At 35.9% G+C, this 9,815-nt stretch overlaps 1 protein-coding gene across 1 annotated transcript in view; it reads right to left on the reverse strand.

Moving 5' to 3' along the window:
* LOC105178519 (histone-lysine N-methyltransferase ATXR3-like) overlaps positions 1 to 2,101 on the reverse strand; it is a 22,595-nt gene extending 20,494 nt beyond the window's left edge. Inside the window, exon 1 of the mRNA XM_020699389.1 lies at positions 1,964 to 2,101. The gene's annotated coding sequence lies outside the window, so the exon portion shown is untranslated. The remainder of the gene's footprint in view (positions 1 to 1,963) is intronic.

Here is a 9,815-nt window from a genome sequence, read left to right on the forward strand (position 1 = left end):
AAGGGTGAAGTAGATATCAGTGCACATCCCTCAGTGCAAACTTGGGATGCGGATGCCTCCGTTAGAACCCCCACTACTGCTAACGACCAGCCCGCCATATTTCTCTTTTGATCATAACCCTAACTTGCCTAACATGGACGTTTCTCGAGAATCTGGAAAGCATGATTATTAAACTGATATAGTCACTTTTCCCTTGTCTATTGCAATCCCTTATCCTCCCTTTTCATCCCTACCATTTTTTCCGTCAGAATTTGGTTAGTATAACTAATTCTTGTTTGCGACATAGTTTGAAACTTCTAAAGATATTTTTTCTTAATTTTGGGGTGGCATTGTCCATTAAAACTTCGACTATTGATCTCAAATTTTGATGGTATTTCGAATTTTATCAATTGTCATCTCTAAATTTGTGAATATTTTTAAGGGGGTTGAAGCAGCAAAGATCTTCTTAGAGGGGTTAATAAGACAAATTCCCACATTTCTTCTGTAACCTTCTGGTGGGCTATCCATGGATGACGATGATAGTGAAGAGAATGGAGCTGGGAGTGAGAGCGCAGTGAATTTCTGGAGTCTTGAAGGGCAGTTTGGGAAGAGAAGGTTAGCTGTATTTATACGCTGCAACGGAGAATTCAAATGAATAAAAGATCGGCACAAAGCCATCAGCACAGTGGCACATAGCCGCTGTGGTTATAATGTTATTGATATTTCCGAGAGTGTATATTCAATTTTTTAAAAAATAAAAATTATTTGTGTCAGTGATATTGATATTTATGGGGTTGCATGTGTAATTTTTTTTTTAAAAAAGATAAAAACTGTTTGTGTAAATAGATCATAGGTTAGTGAATGTAGATGTAGTTAACCCTAAAAATTTTTCAACGCACAAAGAACTAAAGTTGGTGATATAATTAATTAACTAAGACAGGATAAATGAGTTAATTGTATTTTAGCCGATTTGAAATTTATGGTTCCAACCCAATCCACCTAAACTTGAGTTGAGTCGAGTATAGGTTAAATTACATAACACCTCTGAAATTAGGTTAATTATATAGCGACTCCATAATACAAAAATTTACAAGCAGACTCATTGAGGTAAATTACTTCGCCACCTCTGTAGGGGTGGTCTTGTAATTTCATAAAAGGAAATGAAAATCACGTGATTAGACCTAATTTTATGAAATGTCAATACAATTTATTTTTGAATTTACGATGTTTTAACTTGAGTTCAATTTCAGTTGTGTTTAATTAAATATAAATAGATTTGTGGGCTCTAAACAGTCTTAAATGAGTTTATTTGTGTTCAAGTTTTTATTAGTGAGCAATTAATTAAAGATGTTATTATTAATGAAGCATCTCAAATAAATTACATGTATTAATTAAATAGTCCAAAAAGGCCCTCTATGATTATAACACTACAAAACAAATCATTCCTGTTAAAAAAAATGAAGAGTTGCCTACACGCGCTAGAGATGTGGGATACTATTTTGATCTATTCTTTACCTTTACATATTTTACTAAGAAAATATTACAAATACTAAATAATTAGTATTCATCAAATATTTATATGTAAATAATATTATTACATCAAAATTAAATTTTGAATAATATTATTTCATCAAAATTAAATTATGATACATATGAAAATATCAATTTTTTGGATTATTTTAATATTTATAAGTTTTTAAAATCACAATACATGATTTTATATGTTTCTAAATATTATTAGTTAATTTGGTTGTGTTGAATATATTTTGAAGGTATATTAATTATATAAATTACATTAAATAAAATTTAATTTTTTAATATTATTATATTTAAATATAAAAAATAATTAATTTAATTCATGTATTAACATTTATAAAATTTAAAAAAGAAATAAAGAACCACATCACTGTCTTCCCTGCCTCCGCTTCCACCTCACGACCAAAAGGAGAAAAACAAACAAATGAGAGAAGACAGAGATACATACCGAAAGTCATCCTGAGGACACCGCGGCGACGGCGACAGCGTCGCAGCCTTTACCATGGATTATTACCGACAATTCTCCGCCGTTTCTTGATATAACTTCCGGTTGTCCTTCGGATAACGCCACCGCTTTCAACCTCTGGCGTCGGGCCGTCCTCATCGATTCCCTGAAGCTTTGGCTCCCAACACGCTGTCTTATTCCTGGACTTGATGACTTTCACTGGTCTTTCACTTTCTCCCTCCGTCCTCTGCCGCCTGGCTTCCGGCGAGGGACTCACGGTGGCTCCGCCGCCCCCAACACGATAGCAAATATGGCAGGGAATTTCACGTCTGATGTAGCATAAATGTTAGTAATGTATAGCATAGTGAAAGAGCAACACCGCAGGGATTTTATAAGTATAGAGATATTACGCTGCGGCCATCTGATCTAAATATATATTATATAGTTAAAGGGGTGTTGGGTTGTAGTTTTCTGTTGTCGGCTGAGGTTTTGGTGGGCCGTAGTTGCCGACGGATTGATCATATCCATAAACCAATATTCTGTCCATCCAAAATTATTCATCACATCGTAATTATTGTGAAAAGATATTATTTTTGTGTCCCATAATTAGGTTCTAATTAATTTTGGTTCCAATAATTATAGGAATTTTATTTATTGACGAAATTTTATATTTGTGTCATCTTTAGTCCCATTGCTAAATAATTGATGGAAATGATAATCTGAGACTCACGTGTTAATAAGCGTTTTGGAGGAAAAAGAGGTATGTGTCTTTTATAGAAAAATCTCATTTTTGGTCTTATAACTTGGGCTTTGTTCAATGTTTTTGGTGCTGGTGATTACGAGATTCTCATTTTAAGGATAATAACTAATGATTTTTCTCACTTTCCGTCTTGTCGTTAAATATTTTATGGAAACGGCCACATGGTATTCATGTGGTCATTAAGTTGGGGGGTGTTGGAGGGAATTCCTGCATGTGAGAGGCGCATGTTCTGTTTTTTTATGGGATTATAATTGTAAGAAATGAATTAGGGTTTACACCATTTGAATCCTTCGAAACTGGCAAGAATTGAACTTCTCAGACTATATATATGGCTTCAACAAGAGATTCAAATGTTGCAAAATCAAATATTATGTGTTATCACAGTAAGAAAGCATGTATCAAAACCTTGTATATGAGATCGAGTCGGGGAAGTCTATGGTCATGACAATATCGCAATTCGGTTTGAGTTTTCACGTGGGAAGACCCGCAAATTTACACAAGGGCGAAAAAAGTGATGCTTGGGTTCTTTCACAAGTTGGATAAAATGAAAGAAGAGTTATCCATAACGAGAAAGATCAGGATTTTCCTTCAAAATGCCCACTTAATCGCCACGTGAGTATCACTTGGCCAATTCTATTAATTATTTAATGGCCACGTGAGTACCAAAAATGATATTCTCATAATCAATCTCTATTCTTTCGTGGCAATCGGTTGCCAACGTGGCATTTTATGTGGCACTAGATCTAGATATTTTGGAGGGAAATTTTCATTATTTTACATATAATCACTGATTTTTTTTTTGTCATTCTATTGCGTTATACATAGTACAAAAGCGGTGTTAATTTCCTTCAAAACATTAGGCCTAATGCCACGAAAGTTGCCACGTCCAGAATTAGCTTCCAGCTGGCAAAAGAATCACAATTTTCCTAAAATCCCCAATTGCTCCTCTGATTTTTTAATTGATTTACGTGTGAAGGATTAAAATTACCACAAAATTATAAATTGTAGGACTAATATTGTTTAGTCCATTGCTTACAGGACAAACTTTCGTGCCCCCTAATTTATAAGACTAATTAATGTTATAATTTTACCTTAAATAAGGACCAATTTAAAGTGAGGATCTCATTTTTCAGAATTTTAACTTTTTCCATATTTTTTAACCGCCGTAAAACATGATATTTGATTTTGCAGCAGTTGAACAACTTGTTAAAGCCGTATTTCAGCCTGATAAGCTCAATTATTGCAAGTTTGAAAGGACCCAAATGGTGTCAGCCTTAAACCGTTTCTTGCCAAAAGTTGCAATCATAATCCCTCCAAAAACGAACATGTCTCTCACGTGCAAGAATAGTCTCCAACACGCCCCCACTTAATGGCCACATGAGTACCATGTAATCACTTCCATCAAGTATTTAAAGATAGGATGAAAAATAAGAAAAATCATAAGTTATTGTTCTTAAACTAAAAATTTCATAATTTGTTGGGACCAAAGGTGGACAAGAGTGTATGTTATGGGACAAAAAAATGAGATTTTCCTATGCGAGGGCACATGCTTTTTTTTTTTCCCTTCAAAATGCCCACTTAAAAGCCATATGAGTCTGACCTGGTCATTTCCATCAATTATTTAACAACGAATTTAAAAATAAAATAAAATGTAAGATGTTATTCTTAAAGTGACATTCTCATAATTATTAGGATAAAAAATAAATAAAATCTAAATTATAAGACAAAAAATGAGATTTTCCCAACTTATTAGGGATCAATATATTTATAATATTCTTTAATTTGGTTTTATCTTACTAAAATGAAGCTTAAATAAAAAGTACACTATTGACTTTATAGTATTTACCCTTTTTATTTTAATTTTTCAACAGAGATTTGGATGAATGTCAAGAAAAGTTTGATAATAATTATCAGGGTAAATTATATATTGTCATCCAAACTATATTCATTTTACACTTTAGCATCTAAATTTTTTTTGTGTCAACTTATCATCTTAACTTTGTGAAATTTGTATTTCATCATATATGATTATTTTTTTGTTGATCGTCATATAACCCTTATATATCACATGTGCTGTAATTTTTGACGAAAAACTTGATAGAAAAACAGTTATAAATGGTAAAGTACAAAATTTCGTAAAGTTGAAATGATAAATTGACAAAAAAAATATATATAAATACCAAAGTGTAAGAACCATCATAATTCAAATGGTAAAACTTAGTTAAACCTAATTATCAAAATCGAATACATTATTGCTGAGTTTTATCTCGAACTCATCGAAACAAATTGAAATTAAAAAATTGTTACATATAAAAATTAAATCCGAAAATCTGATCTTATACCCGATTTTTATGAAATTTCAATTCGATTTTGACATCTTATGAAAATTTTTGACCAGAAATATTGAAGTATAAAATTCAAATACATTTTCTAGGTGGTGGATAGAATTTCAAGAGTTAGTCAAGTTTTGGTTAATTTCTATAATATTGTAGTGCATAGTGTACATAGCAACTTAAAACTGTCAAATCAGAATAGATAATTTCACAAAATAAAATATTGATATTTTATATATATATATATATATATATATAAATTATTATTATTATTATTATGACAAATGAATGTATGGATCGAGTTCATATAGTCGGATCCAAAACGGGTTCAAATCTATGGGTCAAATATGAAAATCTTTGTTGGTTTGAATATGGTTGGATTCAGTATAATAAGATACGAGAAAAAAAAATTACTATTAACTATAATATTAATAACTATGATTAAAAATCACGATAAATTATTATTATTGACCATAGTTAAATAAAAAAAAAGTAAAAGAACTAATTTTTCCACCATAAAAAAATTATATGCTACAGTTAAGAGCCATGGTAAAAATATTTATCATGGTACCTTCACAAAAACCACGACCAACAACCATTATATGGTTGTAGTCAATAACTATTTACTACTGCTATTTACTATTAACCATGACAATTATCATGATTAAATGTTATGTTTCTTGAAATGAGATAATTCTTTTTGTGTGTGATAGAATTTTGAACTATGATCAAATTTTTTGATAGCAAGTTAGGGAAAAAAAAAATTTTGGTCCATTGACTTTGTCCACGGTTAATTTTAGTACACTAACTTTCGTTGTATCACATTTTGACCAATAATTTACAGAAATGGGTCAATTAAATACAAATTAGGATTTTATTGTCAATTTTTCGGCTAATTTAAATATTTCCATCGAAATTGGCTAACTTGGCAAGGCCATGGTGAAAAAACAGCCAGTATAGCCACGTGTATTTCCACGTAGACAATGACGTGTACATCTTGTTAAATTCTTCAAAAGCAGAACTCCCCAAATTCTTCAGCCTAATTTCTCTCCCCTCTTTTACGATTCACTCTATTATTGTGTGAAATCTAAAATGTTTGCTACTAAAATGGTGATGATGAGAAACTCATCCTCAATGGAGATTATTTTTCCCTTTTTATTAGTTGGTAATTGGCTTTGGGAGGAAATACTAACATTTTTCCCTTCAAATATTGCCACATCAAGTGCCATGTAACACTATAGTGCCACATGAGATTAAAAATCCCCAAATTAAAGAGCATGTGCATTTTCCGGCAAAAAATCTAATTTTCGTTCGCCACCGTGCTTAATTGACCTATTTCTGTAAATTATTGGTCAAAATGTGATAACAATAAAAGTTAGTGTACTAAAATTAATTGCAGATAAAGTTAATGGACCAATTTTTTTTTTTCCCTAGCAAGTTATATATATGTTTATGATATCAAATATACCTATGAATTGTTAGCCTTTAATAATTACTTTTCTCAAAACTAGATTTTTCTACTTATGGAAATGTAGGTTCAATTCCCACTGGCTGGCATATACTGCCAATAATATTATAATGAAATTAATTTTGTAGCTAATGAGATGAGCTAACAATGAATATTCTTGAGCAAACTATGTATTAAAATTATCCAAAAACAAATACGGTACGTGGGCGACAAAATAACCACAAATATTTGTAGTGTACATTAGGAATTTATTGCTTACGTACACAACAAATTAGCTACAATGTTTTTCTAGAAAAAATAAATAAAATAATAAAATATTATAATTATGAATTAGATAAAAATTTTACTATAAATTTAAATCCATGTTTTATCTACATCAGCATAATTTGGATTGTGGGTGCATAATATCTGTACGAATTTGGGGTATATCTATTTTATAGGAGATATTCTGTCAAATGCTGACAGTGAACAAAATCTCTCTTGAAATTTATCGTTTTCATAGATATTTCCACTACTCTGGACATGGTTTGTAATTACCATATCAAAATGTAGGGTCATTTCTTGTCAGATCTAAAATACAGTTTTCATATGCATGCGACTGATATGATTTCTCAAGTCCGAAGACTAATCCCATATTATTTGATCAAAAACTTTAGTCATGCCACATTCGAGGCTTCTATATGACGATTCTCGCGAGTCAGTTTGGCTAGTTGATTATCTTCCCAACTAACTCACTAAAATTATATAGACAACCTATGTCTCCACCAATGAAACACATCACTACAATACTTAGTGCAATTCTCTACAGAACTCCTGATGCCCTGTCTTGAGACCCTCAACTTGGAATGTATCAAATCGATCCCTGAATGTTGGTTTTATAGCTGCCAACTTATGCACAACCCAACTCCACAAGTTTAACCACTCAACCTATGGGCATTATTATGTTGTTAAAACGGCGTTTAACATGAGCAGTAAGCATAAAATACATGTCATATATGAATACTTACTCTATTCCTTTAGACAATATTATTTTAATAAAAATTGACGAATAGTTGTCAATTCAATTGACTTTCTGATCACCAACTCTATAAAAAACAAAATATCTATGAAAATATAAAGTGTTTTAGATAAACTCAAAAGAAACTCGAATCAATTTCAAGTTGTTTAGTTTGGAGTGGAAGAGAGAAAATATCACTTAATGCTGGCAAGCAAGAAGAGAGGGAGAGAGATATAAAGACAAGAAATCAAGAGAGCTAAAAAGCCTTTCATGCTTGGCCACTCCCTCTTAAATAAAAGGGAGTAGTTTCCTCCAAGTCAAGGGCTTAGCTAAGCCCTTGTGTCACGGGCTGCCCATTCACTAGGCCCCGTGACGCGCACTTCGGCCACTCAACCGTTCTACATGGCCGACCACTCAGCCTTCATCAACAGACGACGGACACCCAACTGTGTTAGAGTCTTAGGTGTAGGCCTTTTATTGCTTTGTTACTGCTTTGTTATTTGCTTTATGTTGTTTAGATTCCTCAAGGGGACGTTACGCCTCTTGAGTTGCAAATTTCAGCTTTTCTAGTGTCTAGTGTAGGCAATAGGATTTATTTTTTTAAGCCTATTATAGGGGGGAATGAGTTCAAGAAGCTTGGTTTAGTGACGTGTTAGAGTCCCCCTCAAGGCGAACCCCTTGCTCTAGCATCGTTGATCATTGTATACGCATTTTCAGTTCAATGCAATTTGGTTTTCTAAATCCGCGTGCGCAATTTACGATTTTGTGATTTGTTCCTCCCGACTCTGATATATTCGGCGCGCTGCATTTGTGCCGAGCGGAGGTATTGGCGGACGTAGTCAGCGGACTACTAGCCACACGACGCGCTGTGTGATAGGCGCCTCGTGAGAGGTGGTATCAGAGCCTCGTGCCACGATGGGGCCGAGGCGGACCGCTACTGCTGCGAGGGCATCGGGGCAAGATCCGGAAAGCCCGCGACATGCCGCAGCTTCAACCAGCGAGAGAGCTGAGAACCCGGAGGACGGACACTCCCGGTTGGTGGAATTGGAGACGAAGGTCTCTTCTCTAGAATCTGAGATCACGGTGCTGAATTCGGAGTTGGACGAGTGTCGGCACGTGATTCAGGAGATGGCTGGCGTATTCGGAAACGACAGCATTGCCGATATGCGGCGTGACATGGAGTAGATGTCCATTCAGATTGGACTGCTCCAGCGTGCAGTGGGTAGCACGCCTATGGTTGCTCACGACCTCGGTGCTAGGCTTCGAATACCAGAACCGAAGGCCTATAGCGGTGAGCGTGATGCGAAGGAGGTCGAGAACTTCCTCTTCGACATGGAACAGTACTTCCTTGCGGCAGACGTGCGGGACGAGGCAAGGAATGTTGCGACTGCGACCATGTACCTGACTGGTGACGCAAAGCTGTGGTGGCGGACCAAGTTTGCGGAAATCCAGGCTCATCAAATACAGCTCGACACGTGGGCTCTTCTACGGGAGGCGATCAGAGAGCAGTTCTTCCCCGAGAATGTGGAGTACAATGCCAGGAGGGCATTGCGAAAGCTTGAACATACAGGTTCCGTGCGGGAATATGTCAAAGCTTTCTCAGCGCTGATGCTGAACATCCGAGACATGTCGGAGGCAGACAAGCTGTTCACTTTCAGGGAAGGCTTGAAACAGTGGGCGAGAAACGAGTTGCAGAGGCAACGAGTGACCGATTTGAGTTCGGCTATTATAGCGGCCGAACGCCTGGCCGATTTCAACCTAGAGACTCAAAAGGATAGGCAGGCGACGCCTAGTCCTGAGCGGGAGAAGTCGAATGGGACGAGATGGTTCAGGAATAACTTCAACAGAGGTGGGGGAGACCAGAAACCCCACGCTCAGAATGGCTCACAGGGCAGTTCAAACAGGAACAAGCCCCAAGAGAACAGGCAGGGAGCACCCGAGAGGAGAAGAGGGTGTTTGATCTGCGATGGTCCGCATATGTATCGGGATTGCCCGAAGAGACAGGTGTTGAATGCACTGGCAACGACCTTTACCGACAAGGCGTCGTCCTCAAAGAGTGTGGAGCCACAAGCAGAGGCAGGTGGTGAGAATGACACGGAGGAGTATGAGGACAACTTGGGGGCCGTGAACCAATGGTGCAACACATTCTCTACGGTGGCGGCAAAGAGAGTTGCGCCACCCCTTGCGAAAAGGACCATCCCGGCGCTTACTGTGGAGCAGCCGGGAAAAGAGGAAGAAGTTCAGCCCCGGATTCCTAGGAAGAAAGGGTTGATGTTCGTTGATGTGAAGATTCATGG

The sequence above is a fragment of the Sesamum indicum genome, linkage group LG16 (assembly GCF_000512975.1).
Source record: "Sesamum indicum cultivar Zhongzhi No. 13 linkage group LG16, S_indicum_v1.0, whole genome shotgun sequence".
Lineage (NCBI taxonomy): Eukaryota > Viridiplantae > Streptophyta > Magnoliopsida > Lamiales > Pedaliaceae > Sesamum > Sesamum indicum.